The 20,452-nt window shown below is 43.7% G+C and overlaps 1 protein-coding gene across 5 annotated transcripts in view; it reads right to left on the reverse strand.

Moving 5' to 3' along the window:
* Positions 1-20,452, reverse strand: part of CSMD2 (CUB and Sushi multiple domains 2) — a 984,984-nt gene that overhangs the window by 740,359 nt on the left and 224,173 nt on the right. The window lies entirely within an intron of this gene.

The following is a 20,452-nucleotide window of genomic DNA, read 5'->3' on the forward strand; positions in this document are numbered from 1 at the left end:
ATCTATGGCTGGGTGGCTCTTTGTCAGGAGGACTTTGATTACGTTTTCTTGCCCTGATGAATGGAGTTGGATTGGATGGCCTTAAGTATTTTCTGTTGGTCATGGGGATCCTGTTTGGGAAATTTGCCCCGATTCTGTCATTTGTGGGGTTCAGAATTCTCTTTGATTGTAGGTGAACTGTGAATCCCAGTGACTACAACTCCCAAATGTAAAGGTCTATTTCCCCCCAAACTTGATCTGTATTCATATTTGGGCATATTGAGTGCATGTGCCAAGTTTGGTCCAGATCCATCATTGTTTGGATCCACAGTGCTCTCTGGACGTAGGTGAACTACAACTCCCAAACTCAAGGTCAATGACGATCAAACCCTTCCAGCAAGATACTCCACTTAGGCAGAAAAAATGAAATGCAAAGATACAGAATTAGGGATGCATGGCTCGAGAGCAGTACGTGTGAAAAAGATCTTGGAGTCCTCGTGGACAACAAGTTAAACATGAGCCAACAATGTGATGTGGCAGCAAAAAAAAGCCAATGGGATTTTGGCCTGCATCAATAGGAGTCTAGTGTCTAGATCCAGGGAAGTCATGCTACCCCTGTATTCTGCCTTGGTTAGTCCACACCTGGAATATTGTGTCCAAGTCTAGGCACCACAATTGAAGAGAGATATTCACAAGCTGGAATGTGTCCAGAGGAGGGTGACTAAAATGATCAAGGGTTCGGAGATTAAGCCCTATGAGGAGTGGCTTAAAGAGCTGGGCATGTTTAGCTTGAAGAAGAGAAGGCTGAGAGGAGATATGATATCCATGTATAAACATGTGAGAGGAAGCCACAGGGAGGAGGGAGCAAGCTTGTTTTCTGCTGCCCTGGAGACTAGGATGCGGAACAATGGCTTCAAACTACAAGAAAGTAGATTCCATCTAAACATTAAGAAGTACTTCCTGACTGTGAGAACTGTTCAGCAGTGGAACTCTCTGTGGTGGAGGCTCCTTCTTTGGAAGCTTTTAAACAGAGGCTGGATGGCCATCTGTCAGGGGTGCTTTGAATGCAATATTCCTGCTTCTTGGCATGGGGTTGGACTGGATGGCCCATGAGGTCTCTTCCAACTCTATGATTCTATGATTCTATTATATTCTGGGATATAGGGCTGTGTAGAAGGGCCCTGAGAAAGGCAGGGTAAAATTGAAGTAAATAAACAAATAAATAAATATGTTCTGGATTTTGCTATAAAGTTCAACCAAAGATGACAGTTTGACACCATGTTAACTGCCATAGTTCAATGCTATGGAGTAATGGGAGTTGTGGTTTTATAAGGGTTTTAGCCTTCTCTGTTAAAGAGTGCTGGTGGCTTACATGCTACAACTCCCATGATTCCATAACATTGATCCATGATGTCAAAATGCATTAAAAATATGTGACTTGTTACTTCAAATGCTATGTTTGTGAAACAAAACTTGATTTGGAAATACTGGTAAGAAAAGGAAAGAGCAACAGAGCCCACCTTTTGAAATATATTTTGGAAGTCAAAAAGGGAAAATAACATATTTTTGTGCACATTCAAGTGAGGAAAAAAGTAGGGTTTTAATTGAGGGGGAAAGGCTGCCATTTAGTCAAAGACTGTTTCACGACGAATGTAAATGAGCCTAATTTCTTAAAATAAGCAGTGTGCAGCAAGACATAATTGTTGCTTTTCAAACAGGCTGTTGGTGTTTGCGGCTATCAAATTTGTCACAGCTGGAATCACAACACAACCGTTGTGGAGGAGCGAATTCTCACCTACTGTCAAAATGGAAGTGTCTAAATCGCTCAGAAAAGCCAACCAGCCTGCTGTGTCAGGAAGGCTGTCTTCTCTACCTGAGCAAACACTGCCGCTGCCCACACAAGAAACCGGCTGAAGTCCTGCTGGGCCATCAAAATGAGGACACCACATTGAAGCAAACACCTCGAGCAAGCTGCAGACCTGTGACTTTTCCCTTGTATTATTTTTTTATCTCGAGGAAGAGCCCAATGGAATTTGAAAGCCAATGTTTGACCTGATGTTACAGTTGATGGTGGCGGGTGGGGGTCTTGGAGATCTCACCAGACGTTGGAGTTGACTCGATGGCAGGGAATACCAACAAAAAAAGGAAATGTTTCACAATGAGAAGGTCATTTTATTGAACTTCTGGATGTTGTTGGATTGCACAGCAACCTACACGTAGCTAGACTTCCTACAAGATATGGCCCAGTGACATCTGTAGGTTCACTTGATTTGGAACTTACAGATCGTGTTAGATTACAATTCCCAGCACCCTACATTTAATTCAGCTTACCTGGATTTCAGTAAGGCCTTCGACAAGGTCCCCCATGACCTTCTGGCAAGGAAACTAGTCCAATGTGGGCTAGGCAAAACTACGGTGAGGTGGATCAGTAATTGGTTAAATGGACAAACCCAGAGGGTGCTCACCAATGCTTCCTCTTCATCTTGGAAAGAAGTGACGAGCGGAGTGCCGCAGGGTTCCGTCCTGGGCCCGGTCCTGTTCAACATCTTTATTAATGACTTAGATGAAGGGCTAGAAGGCATGATCATCAAGTTTGCAGACGACACCAAATTGGGAGGGATAGCCAATACTCCAGAGGACAGGAGCAGAATTCAAAACGATCTTGACAGATTAGAGGGATGGGCCAAAACTAACAAAATGAAGTTCAACAGTGACAAATGCAAGATACTCCACTTAGGCAGAAAAAACGAAATGCAAAGATACAGAATGGGGGACAATGCCTGGCTCGAGAGCAGTACGTGTGAAAAAGATCTTGGAGTCCTCGTGGACAACAAGTTAAACATGAGCCAATAATGTGATTTGGCGGCAAAAAAAGCCAATGGGATTTTGGCCTGCATCAATAGGAGCATAGTGTCTAGATCTAGGGAAGTAATGCTACCCCTCTATTCTGCTTTGGTTAGACCACACCTGGAATATTGTGTCCAGTTCTGGGCACCACAATTCAAGAGAGATATTGACAAGCTGGAATGTGTCCAGAGGAGGGCGACTAAAATGATCAAGGGTCTTGAGAACAAGCCCTATGAGGAGCGGCTTAAGGAGCTGGGCATGTTTAGCCTGAAGAAGAGAAGAAGAGAAGGATGAGAGGAGATATGATAGCCATGTATAAATATGTGAGAGGAAGCCACAGGGAGGACGGAGCAAGCTTGTTTTCTGCTTCCATGGAGATTAGGACAAGGAACAATGGCTTCAAACTACAAGAAAGGAGGTTCCATCTCAACATGAGGAAGAACTTCCTGACTGTGAGAGCCGTTCAGCAGTGGAACTCTCTGCCCCGGAGTGTGGTGGAGGCTCCTTCTTTGGAAGCTTTTAAGCAGAGGCTGGATGGCCATTTGTCAGGGGTGATTTGAATGCAATATTCCTGCTTCTTGGCAGGGGGTTGGACTGGATGGCCCATGAGGTCTCTTCCAACTCTTTGATTCTATGATTCTATGATTCTATGATTCTATGAAACGAATTTTTCAATTCGTTTCGTAAATGCTTCGTATTTCGTTATGTATTCGTTTCGTTATTGGTTTGAGGTCGTTTCGTTATTATTTCCGCATGTCTGTGGCAAGTTTTATAGTTGTTTTTTGTTTAATTAGTGAAAAAAAATTATAATATCACACCAACAGTCAACAACAGAGGGAGAGGGAACTTCAGAAGTTTTTTTAGCGTATTGCGCGATCGCGGCCGCCATTAACGAATCGATTCATTATTGTTTCGTTATAGTTTTGTAATTTTTTTACCATTTACAAAATTTCTTAAATATCGAACTTTTTTTAAGGAAAATTTCGGAATTCTTTTAAATATCGAAACGCAAAAAAACCCAAAAAACGAATCTATTTTAGAAACAAATTTTTCCGTTGTTACCCAGGCCTATTAGCTAGCCTTGCTGTGAGATGTGGCCCAATGATATTTGAAGGGTCACCTGATCTGGAACTTCCACATCTTGTTGTACTGCAACTTCCAGCATCCTACACCTAGCTAGGCTTGCTGCCATATGTCACACAATGACATTTGTAGGATCACTTGATTTTTTCCATTTATTTCATATCAACAAAGCAGTAACAAAGGGGATGGAGTCCTCCACCATACCCCAAATAAGCAGGTTAGCTTTCAATCAAGTAAAGCAGGATGTTAGATCAACAGTTCTTTATTTCAAATCCTATTGCCCTCTCCCAACAAAAGCTTTGTGAGGTCCTCACTTCACTAGGCCTACATCATTTTAATCACTAATTAAAATGCATTGTTCTACATCATTTTAAGGCATGTTATTGATTGCCCCTTCTCTTGAGAAGGTATTCAGATATAGCAGTGTTTCTCAACCTTCCTAATGAAGCGACCCCTTAACACAGTTCCTCATGTTGTGGTGACCCCCAACCATAAAATTATTTTCAGTGCTACTTCATAACTATAATTTTGCAACTGTTATGAATTGTTATGTAAATATCTGATATGCAGAATGTATTTTCATTCACTGGACCAAATTTGGCATATATACCCGATACACCCAAACTTGAATAATGGTGGGGTTCGGGGGTCAATTTTGTCATTTGGGAGTTGTAGTTGCTGGGATTTATAGTTAACCTACAATGAAAGAGCATTCTGAACTCCATCAATGATGGAATCGAACCAAACTTGGCACACAGAACTACCATGACCAACAGAAAATAATGGAAGGGTTTGATGGGCATTGACCTTAGGTTCTGGAGTTGTAGTTCACCTACATCCAGAGAATACTGTGGACTCAAACAATGATGGATCTAGACCAAACCTGGCACGAATACAAAATATGCCCAAATGTGAACACTGGTGGAGTTTGGGGAAAGTAGACCTTAACATTTGGGAGTGGTAGTTGCTGGGATGTATAGTTCACCTACAATCAAAGAGCATTATGAACCCTACCAATGATAGAATTGGGCCAGACTTCCCACACAGAACCCCCATGCTTTGAAGGGACTTGCTGGTGCGAGCGACCTCCCTCCAACCTCACATACTCTCCCTTGCTATGCTGCCAATGCGTGAAGCATGCCTACTCTCCCCTCCCCGCTTAGAGACTCAGAAACAGCCCTTCCCTTGGCTGAGAGGTTGGCCAATCACAGCAGAGGAGGGCTTTTGGTGGGGGGATTAGCCATCTGTTTCCAAAAAAGAAGAGAGGGACAGATGGAGAGATCTTCAGCCTTCTCTGCCAAAGAGATTCCTAAGACCATCAGAAATATATGTTTTCTGATGGTATTTGGCAACCCCTCTGAAACCCCCTTGCGACCCCTCCCCCAATTGAGAAATGCTGGAATAGAGGGTGAGCCCTAGCAGCACAACAATTCAGAGGAAATGATAAGCTTAACCAAGTGCATAGAAAGCCCAGGTCTGCTCTCCCCTCCCCACTTGGAGACTCAAAAACAGCCCTCCCCTAGGCTGAGAGGCTGATCAATCACAATGGAAGAGGGCTTTTGGTGGGAGGATTAGCCATCTGTTTCCAAAAAGAAAGAGAAGCACAAGTGGAGAGATCTTCAATACCATCAAAAATATATGTTTTCTGATGGTATTTGGTGACCCCTCTGTAGCCCCCTTGTAATCCCCCAGTAAAAAGATTGTTGTAAAAATCCTACCATGGAAAAAAAAATCCCAAAGCTTTCCAAGTCCTATACGACAAGAGCCTTCAGATCTGTGGGACAATTAGAGCTGGGCAAGTTTTGGATAATGACATGCACACCTGAGCTATGTCACCTCCCTTCTCCTGATAACAAACTTATTAACATTTAAATTGAGAACTTCCAGAAGGGCAAGCAGCTCACACAATATATCCACATTTATTCACTGTATATATCAGGCGGGATTAAACAAAGGAAATGTAAAATTCATCCATATGCCCTTTAGGAATACCCTTACAAACTCCTAAAATTTAGTCCCTCTTCTTCCTTTTCTTTTTTTATGGCACCCCTTAAATGTCATACCTTAGCCATCAAAGCAGTCGTAAGTAACCACTTTCCTCTCACCCATTGTCTAATAGAGTTAGAGACATCAACTGCAAAAATAAAAAAAATCCATCCCTCCCATGCATAAGGTATAAGTCAAGGGCAGGCTTGGGAGTCAAAATTATGAATTTTGAGATGATCTATGGATAAGTTGAGGATCACTTTGCATATAGGGTAACATGCCGATGCTGCTCCTGGCCACTGTCACCATTTCCCTGTCCAGGCATTCAGAAGACTAGAAGTGGAAGTGGCATCATGTCAGAGAGAATAGAGCAGTGGTTCTCCAACTGTGGTTCCCCAGGTGTTTTGGCCTACAACTCCAAGAAATCCCAGCCACTTTACAAGCTGTTAGGATTTCTGGGAGTTGAGGGCCAAAACATCTGGGGGCCCACAAGTTGAGAACCACTGGAACAGAGGAAATCAATGTATTTCTTTTAGGTTCTTCTGGGATGGATTAAGCTCTTATCTTTCACCACTTAATCAGATAAAGGTAATGGATCCTCTTTTCACGAAGACTTAAGGCACAATACTCACACTGAACAGTGGATAAGTCAACCCAGGTTTTGGGGGTTGATGTTTTTGACTAAAATTTCTAGACCTGAAGCTGGGTATATAGGGTGAACATGGAGCTGAGAGTGGAGAAGGGGTGGTCGGAAAACAACCCCAGATACCAAAACATGGTTTTGATGGAATAGTTTCATATATCCTAACCATTCAGGTTGGTTAATCTACAGCCGGCTTGGAGCAGAAATATTGTAGACCAAGGGTCCTCAAACTTTTTAAAGAGATGACCAGGTCACAGTCCCTCAAACTGTTGGAGGGCTGGAATATAATTGGAAAAAAATGAATGAATTCCTATGCACACTGCACAAATTTTATTTGTATTGCAAACAAATCTTAAAAACAATACATGAAGGACAATTTTAACAAATATAAACTTATTAGTATTTCAGTGGGAAGTGTGGGCCTGCTTTTGGCTGATGAGATAAGATGGTTGTTGTTGCTGTGTGCTTTGAAGTCGTTTCAGGCTTAGGTTGACCCCCGGGGCCTTAGTTTGAGGAGCTCTGCTCTAGACAGACCCTTTTTTTTGTCGTGTCAGGAGTGACCCGAGAAACTGCAAGTCGCTCCTGTTGTGAGAGAATTGGCCATCTGCAAGGACGTTGCCCAGGGGACGCCCAGATGATTTGATGTTTTTTATCATCCTTGTGGGAGGCTTCTCTCATGTCCCCGCATGAGGAGCTGGAGCAGATAGAGGGAGCTCATCCGCCTCTCCCCGGATTCGAACTTGTGACCTGTCAGTCTTCAGTCCTGCCGGCACAGAGCTTTAACCCACTGTGCCACCGGGGGCTCCAGACAGACCCCTGAAGCACCAACATGCACCATACTGAACCTACATGGCGGTGGTTGAAGTCTGGATGGTCCAGATGGAATCTCTTGGTGGAGCATCTCTTTTTCAGTCTATGCTGCCATCGCTATTCCTAGCCAGCCACATTGCTCCATGTGAGCTCCTAGCCATTGTGGTCACCAGCAGATGCATCCACGAAACCAGAAAAAAAAATAAAGGGTTGATATGATGACCATATCAGTTTCAATTTTTAACAAAGAGTCATAGACAATTTCTAAATGGATCACTTTGAAAAACAAGTCCTGGAAACAGAAACAAAAAAAGCCCACCACATGGGTCAGATGTGTGGATGACACCTTCTACAGGCCAATGAATACTCCATTAAAAACATCAGAAGAGCTGCAAGACTGAGAACAAGCCACAAGGTTAAAGACAAAGATCTTACCATACATCAAGGGAACCACTGACTACACAGGGAAGATGATGAAGAAATACAACCTATAAACTATCTACAGACCCACTAAGAAAATCCAACAAATGCTACATTCAGCAAAGGACAAGAGGGATCCTCTTACCTCTGCAGGAGTCTACCATATACCATGCAGCTGTGGACAAGTCTACATAGGGACTACCAAACACAGAAGCAGTGCCAAACATGAATCAAGCAATGTGAAAGGCACTCTAGACTCATTCAACCAGAGAAGTCAGCCATAGCAGAGAACACTTGATGAACCAACCTGGACACATCATATTATTTGAGAACACAGAAATGCTGGACCATTCCCACAACCACCATGTCAGACTACACAGAGAAGCCATTGAAATCCACAAGCATGTGAACAATTTCAACAGAAAGGAAGAAACATGAAAATGAACAAATCTGGCTACTAGTTTTTAAAAAAACTCTAAAATCGGGATAGTAAAAGAGCAACACTCAAAAACAAGGGAATTCCAGACAAGAAACAATCAGGGCCAGTTAATCACTTCCCATCAAAGCATTCCCCCAGGCAATAAGAAGCCAGACCTTGAAACTGCTAGGCCTTTGCATGCTAATCAAGGTGACCAATTGAAACAATCACACCTACCTCAAACATACAAGAGTTTTTTCTCCCACCCTGGACATTCCACAGATACATAAACCCAATTTTCCTAGTTTCCAACAGACCTCACAACCTCTGAGGATGCCTGCCATAGATGCAGGTGAAATGTCAGGAGAGAATGCTTCAGGAACATGGCCATACAGCCCGGAAAACTTACAACAACCCAATGATTCCCGCCATGAAAGCCTTTGACAATAGAATGACAGACAGGTTAAATCAAAAAGTACAACCTGATTTCCACTGTATTCATGGACTACCTTCTTACTACCAGCCTTCCCAATTCTAGACATCAGACAAGAATGCAAATGGATGATGTCCTTTCTCTCTCCCACTGAAAACATTCATGCGCCAAACATGAAACCAGGATGCAACACTCCTGAGATGTTATTAAAGTTTTATTAAGACCCACTTGTGATTTTAAAGAACTTTATTTGCATTTTGATAAAGTGCAAACCTTTCCAGTATTGAATTCACATCTTCCACATTGTTTTCCTCATGCTTACCACACCAACAACGAGACACCCCAAAGGCAGCGATTTATAAATTATAATGCAATTCTGTCATGCACGCAATATTAATATCCTCTTATTAAAAAAACCCCCTAACCCTCCACCTTCCACTCATGATGAACTGTTGTTGGTATTAAGTTGGACGTGGTGTGGAATTCATACTGATTTCCCACTTATGGAAAAACACTTGCTCAATTTATTTTAAATGTCACCTCACTGTATATTCATCAGGTATGCCATAGTGGTGATTGTAATTAATTTCACATTGTATCTATGAGACTAGCATATGTAATTCTCCAGAAAAGGTTCCAGCAGTACTATAATCCTTGTTTTTTATTCATTTTTTGTGTCAGGAGCTACTTGAAAAACTGCAAGTCGCTTATGGTGTGAGAGAATTGACTGTCTGCAAGGATGTTGCCCAGAGGATGCCCAGATGTTTCGATGTTTTACCATCCTTGTGGGAGGCTAGTCTCATGTCCCACATGGGGAGCTGGAGCTGACAGAGGGAGCTCACCCACGCTCTTCCTGGATTCGAACCTCCAACCTGTCGGTCTTCAGTCCTGCCAGCACAAGGGTTTAACCCACTGCGCCACTGGGGGCTTGCTGAAATCCTTCGTATGAATTCTGAAATGTTTGGATTCTTACCAGATTTCCAAATATATACTTAACAGGGTTACAATCCACCAAATCTTCAGATGGAATTTAATCAGCTTCTCTATGTGTATGCCTTCAAGTTTCTTATTGACTTATAGCAGCCCAATAATTATTTTTAAACAAGTGAGACTCAGAAATAGCTTGCCATTGCTTCCCTTTGAAATATCGGCTGATATTCCTTCATGGTCCACATCCAAATACTAAACCAGGCATGACTTGTTTATCTTCCAAGATCAGAAAGGATTAGATCAGTGGTTCTCAACCTGTGAGTCCCCAGGTGTTTTGGATAGCAACTCCCAGAAATCCCAGCCAGTTCACCAGCTGTTAGGATTTCTGGGAGTTGAAGGCCAAAACATCTGGGGATCCACAGGCTGCGAACCACTGGATTAGATGCCTTCAGTACATTCAGGTCTTTAGAATTTTTAGATGAAACAAAAACTAGAGAGCACCCAATGCGTAGGTAGAACTGGAGATGTGTCTCAAAGTGTTCAAAGTGAGCATACTACTCCTCTGTTGCGCCAGCTCCACTGGCTGCCAGTCAGCTTCCGAGCACAATTCAAAGTGCTGGTCTTAACCTATAAAGCCCTAAACGACTTTGGCCCAATTTACCTGTCCGAATGTATCCTCCCCTATGAACCATCAAGATTGCTAAGATCGTCTGGAGGGGCCCTGCTCTCGATCCCACTGGCCTCACAGGCACGGCTGGTGGGGACAAGAGACAGGGCCTTCTCGGTGGTGGCCCCTCGACTCTGGAACTCCCTTCCACTGGAGATCAGAACTGCCCCTTCTATCTTAACGTTCAGGAAACAGGTGAAAACTTGGCTTTGGGGATTGGCATTCGATGAATGAGCCATGATCCTGTGATATAGATGGATGACGACGAATAATGATTTTTGAGGACGACTGACCACTGTAATTATATGATTGTATTTTGCTATTTTAATGTTTTAGTGTGATTTAGAATATGATGTTTTAATGACTGTCTGTAATATTGATGTTGGAAACCGGCCTGAGTCCCTCGAACGGAGGTGAGAAGACCGGTATACAAAACTGCTAAATAAATAAATAAATAAATAAATTCAATAGATTGTACTGGTTAACTAGCCTGCTCAGTTTAGCACTCCAACCCAGTGCTCTAGTCGCTATCTTCTGAATTGGGTTCCTCCATGACGCACCTTATTTAGTATTTTAGAACAATCTCGATGCCTATTGCACTTTAAGACCTGTGAAGCTGCTACAACCACTGGCTGCACTTTAAGAACTTGGTAACTTTAGGGAGAGTGTTAATATCGTCCTTTGCACTTTAAGAACTGCGAGATTGACACAACTACCTGCGGCACTTTAAGAACTTTGGTTGCGCTACTGATAGTGCTAACATCTATCACCCATGCTAGTCCCGATCTCCTGGTATATTGTAACCCTGCTGCTAATTGACTGCGGGAGAGGTAAGGGGGGGAGTGAATTGGAGACTTCAGTGCGAATTGAACCGGTGATAAATCAGATAACCAGCAGCGAAGCATGGGGTGAAGCTATGAAGGTAGATGGCGTCATGGAGGAGGGAGGGTGTTCCATTGGTCGGGGAGCCCCCATACAAGTCGTGATGGGGATGGGGAGATACGGGAAAAGGAGACCCCGCATTCGGCCTAGGGATCATACAACAACATTAGTAACTCTAAATCGGTCTCCTGATACGGTGAATTGGTGTAACCAGGTTGGCGGTCCCCCCAGATTGAAGGTGGTGCTGTTGAACGCCAGATCTGTCAACGGCAAAACAGCTCTCATCCAGGATTTAATTCTGGATGAACGGGCAGATCTGGCGTGCATCACAGAGACCTGGCTGGACGAAGCTGGAGGTGTGAACTTAACCCAGCTTTGCCCGCCAGGTTACTCTGTGCAGCACCAACCAAGATCCGGAGGGCGGGGAGGCGGGGTTGCAGTGGTCTATAGAGATTCCATTCTTCTGACCAGGGCCCCCATCCCACAGTCAACAAAATTTGAATGCGTCCACCTGAGGGTGGGTGACCGGGACAGATTAGGGATTCTGTTAGTGTACCGTCCACCTCGCTGCACTACAGACTCCCTGACTGAGCTAGCGGGGGTGATCTCGGACCTGGCATTGGAGTCCCAGCGGCTGCTTGTGCTGGGGGACTTCAATGTCCACGCCGAGACCACCCTATCGGGAGCGGCTCAGGACTTCATGTCTGCCATGGCAACCATGGGGCTGTCCCAACAGGTATCTGGCCCCACCCACAGTGCTGGACACACATTGGACTTGGTTTTCTGTCAGGGATGGGAGGAAGGTGGTGGTGTTGAGGAGTTATCTATCTCTCCGTTGCCATGGACCGACCACCACCTGGTCAGCTTTAGATTAACTGCACCCCCTAACCTCTGCAGAGGTGGAGGACCCATTAAGTTGGTCCGCCCCAGGAGGCTTATGGATCCGGATGGATTCCTGATGGCTCTTGGGGAATTCCCCGCCGCCTCGGTTGGTGATCCTGTTGATGCTCTGGTCGCTCTCTGGAATGGGGAGATGACCAGGGCAATAAACACGATCGCTCCAGAACGTCCCCTCTCAAGTAGCCGAGCTAAACCAGCCCCTTGGTTTACTGAGGAGCTGGCAGCGTTAAAGCGAAAGAAGAGGGAACTAGAGAGCGTGTGGCGTTCGAATCCGAGCGAGCCAAATCGAACACGGTTTATGTCCTTTTTAAGGGCATATGCCGCGGCAATAAAAGCCGCAAAGAAGACTTTCTTTGCGGCCACTATTGCGTCTGCAAAGAACCGTCCGGCTGAACTGTTCCGAGTTGTCAGAGGCCTTTTAAAACCCACCATTTTGGATGGGTGCCCTGATGACTCGGCAGCTCGCTGTGAAGCCTTTGCTCAGTTCTTTGCAGACAAAGTCGCTTTGATCCGCTCTGGTCTGGATACCATATTAACGGCAGTCTCCGAGGATGTAACACGAGCATCTGCTTGTCCGGTTTTGATGGATTCATTTCAATTGGTTCAATCCGAGGATGTGGACAAGGTGCTTGGAGGAATGAGAGCTACCACATGCATCCTAGACCCCTGCCCATCCTGGCTTCTGAAGGAGGCCAGAGGGGGATTGGCCGAGTGGGTGAAGGTGGTGGTTAATGCCTCCCTCCGGGAAGGTAAAATTCCAGCCAGCTTAAAGCAAGCTGTAATAAAACCGCTGTTGAAAAAACCATCACTGGACCCCACTCAATTCGTTAATGAGACATGCCGTATTATCACAGGATGTCTATGCCCTACACCACTGGAGAAAATATACTGTTTAGCCAGTATTGAACTACTTGACATCCACTGGGAAGTAGCAGCCAATAATGAAAGGACCAAGGCAGTGACATCTCCGGCCCATCCTCTGTTCAGATATCAGCTAGCATGCCAATGCCTTACATCAAGAAATAGTTTTCTAAGATCTACAGAGATTCTCGCAGGAACACTTCAGCAAATGAGAGTCCAAAAGTGGCAGGCAAAAACCTGGAACCGCAAGCCCTGGCTGATGATATTATTATTATTAGTAGTATTATTATTATCTTTATTTGTACCCCGCTAGCATCTCCCGAAGGACTCAATGCGGCTTACACAGGCCAAAGGCCTCAGGGAACAACAGCATAACAGATACATAATAAACTCATAAAGCAAACCAAAAACATTAAAGCAACAATAAAACAATACACCATAACACATTTAAAACTAGGGCCGAGCCAAATGTAATGGGTACAGTTAAAAGTGCTGGACATGACAGGTGAAATGTAAGCAATCTAGGGTAGGTGCAATGTGCAGACAGTCTTAAATCTCTAATAAAGTGCGACTGGGACATGATGCTGGGAGTTTCCTATTCTGGAAAGGCACACTGGAACAGCCAGGTCTTCAAGCTCTTCCTAAAGGTTGACAACGATGGGGCTTGTCTGATGTCTTTGGGGAGGGTATTCCAGAGTCAGGGGGCCACCACAGAGAAGGCCCTGTCCCTCGTCCCCACCAAGCGCGCTTGCGACGCAGGTGGGATCGCGAGCAGGGCCTCCCCAGATGAACGAAGGGCTTTGTAGGTGAGCACCTGCACCTTGAATTGGGACCGGAAAATGAATGTCAGCCAATGGAGCTCCTTAAACAGGAGCGTTGACCTCTCTCTGTAAGGAGCCCCAGTTAACAACCTGGCTGCCGCCTGCTGGACCAGCTGAAATTTTCAAGCCATTTTCAAGGGCAGCCCCACTTAGAGCGCATTACAGTAGTCCAATCTAGAGGTGACCAAGGCATGGACCACCCCAGCCAGATCAGCCTTTACGAGGTACGGTCGCAGTTGGCGCACGAGTCTCAGTTGTGCAAAAGTCCTCCCGGTCACCGCCAACGCCTGAGCCTCAAGCGTAAGTGATACCGAATGAAGACTCCCTCCTGGGCACACAGAAGACTAGGCCAATCAGAAGGTGCTGAACAGACTGCGCTCTGGCACCATAAGATGCAGAGCCAACCTTAAGAAATGGGGCCACAAAGTGGAGTCCATGACATGCGAGTGTGGAGAAGACCACCTATTACAATGCAGTCTAAGCCCTGCCACATGTACAATGGAGAACCTCCTTATAGTAACACCAGAGGCACTCCAAGTGGCTAGTTACTGGTCAAGGGGCATTTAATATAATGCCATGGTGTTAAACTTTGTGTTTTTAAATACAACTGTACTCTTGCTTTGCTTCTGATACAATAAATAAATAAATACATTGAGAAATGAAAGTGGAAGAAAATGCCATTCTTAAAATAAGCACCAAAGCGGTGCTCAATTGACCAGTAAACCAGACGCTCTTGGGCTGATCGAAAATTCGCAGCAGGTCAACATCACATATCACAGCAGAGAATTCAGCAGAAGCCCACCATTTATAGTCATTCTAGCGCTCACGCAAGCTCCAAATTATTGACTGCAAGATAGACAGATATAGTATATTAGCCTCATTTTCACATGTTGAAGAACTGCCAATAATTTTGACTTCACACCTGCCAATAATTTGGAGAGCTGGTAAATGACACAGGGGGGACCTGAAAACCATGAGGAACATGGATTGCTTTCATCTATTTCCAGGCTGCATTCCATGCTTTTAGCTATAATTCCCACCTGCTCTCACATTGATTCTCTTTTCCTTTTTCAATACTGCACTCCAAATGTTCATTAGCATGCCTATTTACTCTCAAAAAGGTGTGTTGAGAAGCTAGAATACGATCTCACAGCATCATCGCTCAAAGAAATCCACATTTGATATTTATTTATGTGAATATGATAATTATGTTCCAACCCATAAATCACAGGAGGCTTGCTCAGAAGTTGCCAAGTATCACACTGTTGAAGTCCACGTGGACAACAAGTTAAACATGAGCCAACAATGTCATGTGGCAGATAAAAAAGCCAATGAGATTTTGGCCTGCCTAAATAGGAGTATAATGTCAAGATTCAGAGAAGTAGTGCTACCCCTCTATTCTGACTTGGCCACACCACATCTGGAATACTGTGTCCAATTCTGGGCACCACAATTGAAGGGAGATGTTAGCAAGCTTGAATGTGTCCAGAGGAGGGTGACTAAAATGATCTAGGGCCTGGAGAACAAGCTTTATGAGTCGTGGCTTAAAGAGCTGGGCATGTTTAGCCTGCAGAAGAGAAGGCCAAGAGGAGACATGACAGCCATGTATAAATATGCGAGGAGAAGTCATAGGGAGGAGGGAGCAAGCTTGTTTTCTGCTGCCCTGGAGACTAGGACGCGGAGCAATGGTTTCAAACTGCAGGAAAAGTGATTCAACCTGGACATTAGAAAGAACTTCCTAACAGTGACAGCTGTTCAGCAGTGGAACTCTCTGCCTTGGAGTGTAGTGGAGGATCCTTCTTTGGAACCTTTTAAGCAGAGGTTGGATGGCTATCTGTCAGGAGTGCTTTAAATGCAATTCTCCTGCTTCTTGGTAGGGGGTTGGACTGGATGGCCCATGAGGTCTCTTCCAACTTTGGGATTCTATGAATATATCTAAACTGGGAGGAAACCTTGTAATATATACTGATTATACATACTATTTTCATTCCTACTGTTAGGAATGGAAAGAGAGTTTGATATTGTAGTTTGAGCATTGGACTACAATGCTGGAGACCCAGGTTTGACTCTTCTCTTGGCTATAGAAACCTACTGGGTGATCTTGTAATAGGTTTACCTTAGTTTTCCGTAAGTTGGAAATTACTTGAAGGTAAACAAACAAGAATGGAAGACAAGATGTATTTTCTGGAGCTATTTATGATCTATTTTTGTGTCTTTTTTCCAACCCAAGTGTTTCAACACAGTTATGCAGCTAGAAATAACTCGTAGAAAACTAAAGGAAACAGTAGGAGAACATCTAACTGATGCAACCTCATTCCATGGCTTCTTTTCATTCGAAAGGCAACCATCTATTCTTTCACCATCAATCAGGAATAGAACCAGGCCGGGTTGTAGCACAGATGGTTAATCACCAGCAGCAATATATCACAGCCAACCAAAAAGTGGCAAGTTTGAAGCCTGAGTCAGATTAAGCACCGACTGCTAAGCCTAGCTTACGGTCCATCTAAGCAGTTTGAAAACAGCTCACCTGTGAGTAGAGAAATTAGGGACCGCTCAAAGTGGGGAGGTATTTTTCAACATCATAAAAATGCTGGCAATCAAATAACAAGGAGGAAATATGATCAAAATGACTTGGCATCATACTGGATGAAGCAAAAGAACCCTCTGTGGCTGGAATCAAGCATAACCTCCAGGCATCTAAGTTGAAATGCCAAAATACCTCTATCTGTCTGTCTGTCTTGTATGTCGTTGAATGTTTGCCATGTATGTGGGCATTGTGTTCTGCCCTGAGTCCCCTTCGGGATGAGAATGGCAGAATATAAATACTGTAAATAATAAACAGAATGATGTTCTGTTTGCCCACCAAGTCCAGTCAGCCCTCTGCATTTGTAGGTTTATCTTTTGCAGATTTGATTAATATGATCTCTCTAGAAATCCCTAGGTCCTCCAGTCTGACTATTTGTCAATTTTCAGTGAAAATTCTGCTGGCAGTTGACCGTAAAACTACTCTGGAGAATCTAGAGATTCCTAGAAAAGGTATTAGCTTAGATAGAAAAGAATAGCATTTTTAATTCACGTTTCCCTTGCTTTCATTGAGATCCTGTCTCCCTAATCCCAGTGAATGCAGAAGGTTGCCTGTATCTTCGTAATAGTAATGGGAAGGGGGGAGGCAAGGATAAGCTTTCACAAACATCAATCAACTTGTCATTCACATTTTAAGAATGAAGTCTTACAGATTGTAGATTTCAGCAAGTTTTTTTTCATTTTTTTCACACTTCCATACTTTTCTTTTGAAAAGAAATTACGCGTACAATACTGCAAAACGAACATTTTATACCATCTTGAATCCAACTATCTTTTGATATTTTTTTTACTATTACGGCAGTCTCCCACTTACACTTTTGTTCTCTTATTCTTCTTGAGAAACATGTAATTTGGCAGTTTTACCAACGCAGCACACTTTTCATCTTTTCTTTTTGCTGGTGTAAGCAGCCAGCTTCAGGCCCAGCTTCAGGCCTGAACTCACCAAACTGCAAACCTGCATCTTCAAGGGGAGTATAACCTCACATAACACAGGCCGAACCCAGATTCCCAGATCAGCCATTTGACCATTTTCTTTCAATTAAACTTTGATTTGTTCAATGTATTGTCGAAGGCTTTCACACCTAGCCCAACTTACAAAAGCCCTTTGTCTCACCCTGGTCATTCCACAGATTTATAAACCTCTTTTTTCCCAGTTCCAGCAGACCTCACCTCTGAGGATGCTTGCCATAGATGCAGGCGAAACGTCAGGAGAAATGCCTCTAGAACATGGCCATATAGCCCAAAAAACCCACAAGAACTTTTGATTTGTTCACTCTCATCCTATCTACAGGGTGCGGCAGCATAACTTCCTTTTTTAAAATGTGCGCCATTGAGTTGGTTGAAGACATAGTGGTCTCGTTCGAGAGGCGGGAGTATAAAGTTTTGTCCTGACACAGTTCAGTCGCCATCATGCGTTGGAACAGTGAGGAGCGTGCTTTTGCTTTTGAGGCCTACTTTTCAAGCGGATGTTCTGTGATCGCAACCCAGCGCACCTTTCGGAAACGCTTTAATTTAGCCCCATTGGCCCCTGTCCCGGACCGGAAATCAATTGTGACGTGGGTCACTACATTCAGACAAACTGCAAGTGCGAAAAGACGAAGAACTGGAGTCCCTCGGCCCATTAGATCACCTGAGAACATTGAGGCAGTGAGAGCTTCAATGTTGTGATCACCACGGTGTTCTGCCCTTGGACTTTCTGATTGTTCTGTGAGGAGAATTCTTCATGATGATCTTCATTTCCATCCGTACAAGATGACGATTGTGCAGGAACTTTCTGAATGTGACTTCAATTCTCGGAGGAACGCATGTGAGGTTTTTCTCGAAGTCATTCCTGAGGACACTATTGTTTTGTTGTTTTTTTTAGTGATGAAGCCCATTTTCATTTGTGTGGATCCGTCAACAAACAAAACATGCGCTACTGGGCTGACAGCAATCCTCAAGAATTGCATCAAAGGCCTTTGCATTTACCTAAAATCACAGTGTGGTGTGCAATTTCCTCAGCTGGAATTATTGGTCCCTGGTTCTTTGAGGAAAATGAAGTTGCAGTGACAGTGAATTTGGACCATTGAATGTAAACATGTTACAGGATTTTTTTTTCCCCACGGCTAGATGGGTTGGACTTAGGGGACATTTGGTTCCAACAAGACAGTGCAACTGCACACACTTCAAGAGCATCGATGGCTGTTTTGAGGGAACACTTCCCAGAGCGCCTCATCTCAATTAGGGGGGATTTGGAGTGGCCGGCCCGCTCTCCAGATTTGGCCCTTTGTGATTTTTTTCTATGAGGTTTTTTAAAATCCCATGTTTATGTGAACTGTCCAAGGACCCTACAAGATTTGAAGACCAACATCTAGGAAGAAATTGTCAACATAATGCCTGCTATGCTGGTATAAGAGTAATGACAAATGCCAGAAATCGGTTTACTCAGTGTATGGAGAATGGGGGACGTCGCTTACCTAATTTGATCTTCAAAACTACGTAAAACAAAACTTTAGGTATGCGCCTACATTATTAAAAAAATCTGATTCATACAATGGGTTTTATTAAGATTTGAAAAAAGGAAGTTATGCTGCTGCACCCTGTATTATAGATACCAGGCCCTCATTTAGTTCCTTGGAATTTATAAAACTGAGTTTCAGCATACTGGTGAGGTGAAACCTGATCCCAAAATCCCAGACAAAACCCTTCCAACATTTCCATTTAGAACTCTAAGTGACTCCACAGGTCGAGTCAAAAATGAATCTAGGAATCAATGGAACCATTGCAGAACAATTCCTCCAAACTCCATTTGAGTAAATCAATCCAGAAGGATAATATAGTTGATAGTACCAAAAGACACTAAGATCCAACAGTATAAAGAAGGAGAATTCAAGCAAAAGAGGCAGGAGTTCCAGGGGATGGACATGGTGCCTTTGGGGTCTTTCAAAGTTCCCAGGCTACTCAGGGTGCTTCCAGACAATGCCAAAATGCAGGTTTTGGAAGAGAGGAAAAAAACGGAACTTCAGAGCTGGTCCCACAGAGACCTACCAGTCCTGGGATTTCTTCCCTCACCATCCTCAATGGTCTCCCTTCTGTGTCTTGGGATAAAATGGAGGGCAGAAGGCGGACATCTACTGGAAGTTTTTTTTTTAACCAACTATGGTAATGTGCTGATCCATCTATGCACATGTGCACATATCTTAATATAATAAATACAAGCATATTTGCAAGTGCACATATGCAAATCAGTGCATGACAGAGGGAATTAAAAGAAAACTCCAGCTGGATTTCTCCCTTCCCCTAATTATTTATTAAAATCTGTTTACAGTGTTACAGTGTTTACAGTGTTAAATAAAGAGATTCAGAGAGTTCGACTGACTCTCCATTCATGCTTCCTTTCAATCAGCTGTGTATCTGTTTGAAAGCCCAATCAGCTGATCAGATGTTTTCGGCTTTTTCAGAAGGATAGAAATCAGCTGGAGTAGTCTCCACAGGGGGAAGGGAAGGAAAACATGTGTTTTTGGCATGTAGGGTCAAACAGACATAGGAAGATGTGCATCTTTCAGCCAGAAATGGGATAAAAGGGGACTTTTTTACCCCACAGTTTCCCTCAATTGGTATGAATCAGCACTCAATTAGCACTGACATTATCTAGCCACCTCCCTTTTTTGAAACGAGAACTCTCGTGTTTGAGTCCTGACTGGATGGGCCCACAATTGATATTATTCAGCTGGAAGGTAGAAACTACCTGGACCTAACAAGCTGTTCTCACACCTGAAGCTGTGTTTGACGAACCAGACAATATACAAAACCATTTCCCTGTGTTCCAATTCCCCTATTCATTTTATCTTTTTCTGTTCACCACAATAAAAATACACCAGCCCAAATTCAGATTCAAATCACCTCCCAACAAAGGATTCCCCCAGGCAGTAAGAAGCCAGTCCTTGAAACTGTCGGGTGATTAAATGCTAATCAAGGTGACCAACTGAAATATTCACACCTACCTCAAACAGACAAGAGTTCTTTCTCCCACCCTAGACATTTCACAGATATATAAATCCCATTTTCCTAGTTTCCAACAGACCTCACACCTCTGAGGATACCCGACATAGATGCAGGCAAAACGTCAGGAGAGAATGCTTCTGGAACATGGCCATTCAGCCTGGAAAACTCACAACAACCCAGATTCTAATCAGTCATGCATATGCTA

This window comes from Anolis sagrei, chromosome X (assembly GCF_037176765.1).
Source record: "Anolis sagrei isolate rAnoSag1 chromosome X, rAnoSag1.mat, whole genome shotgun sequence".
Taxonomy (NCBI): domain Eukaryota; kingdom Metazoa; phylum Chordata; class Lepidosauria; order Squamata; family Dactyloidae; genus Anolis; species Anolis sagrei.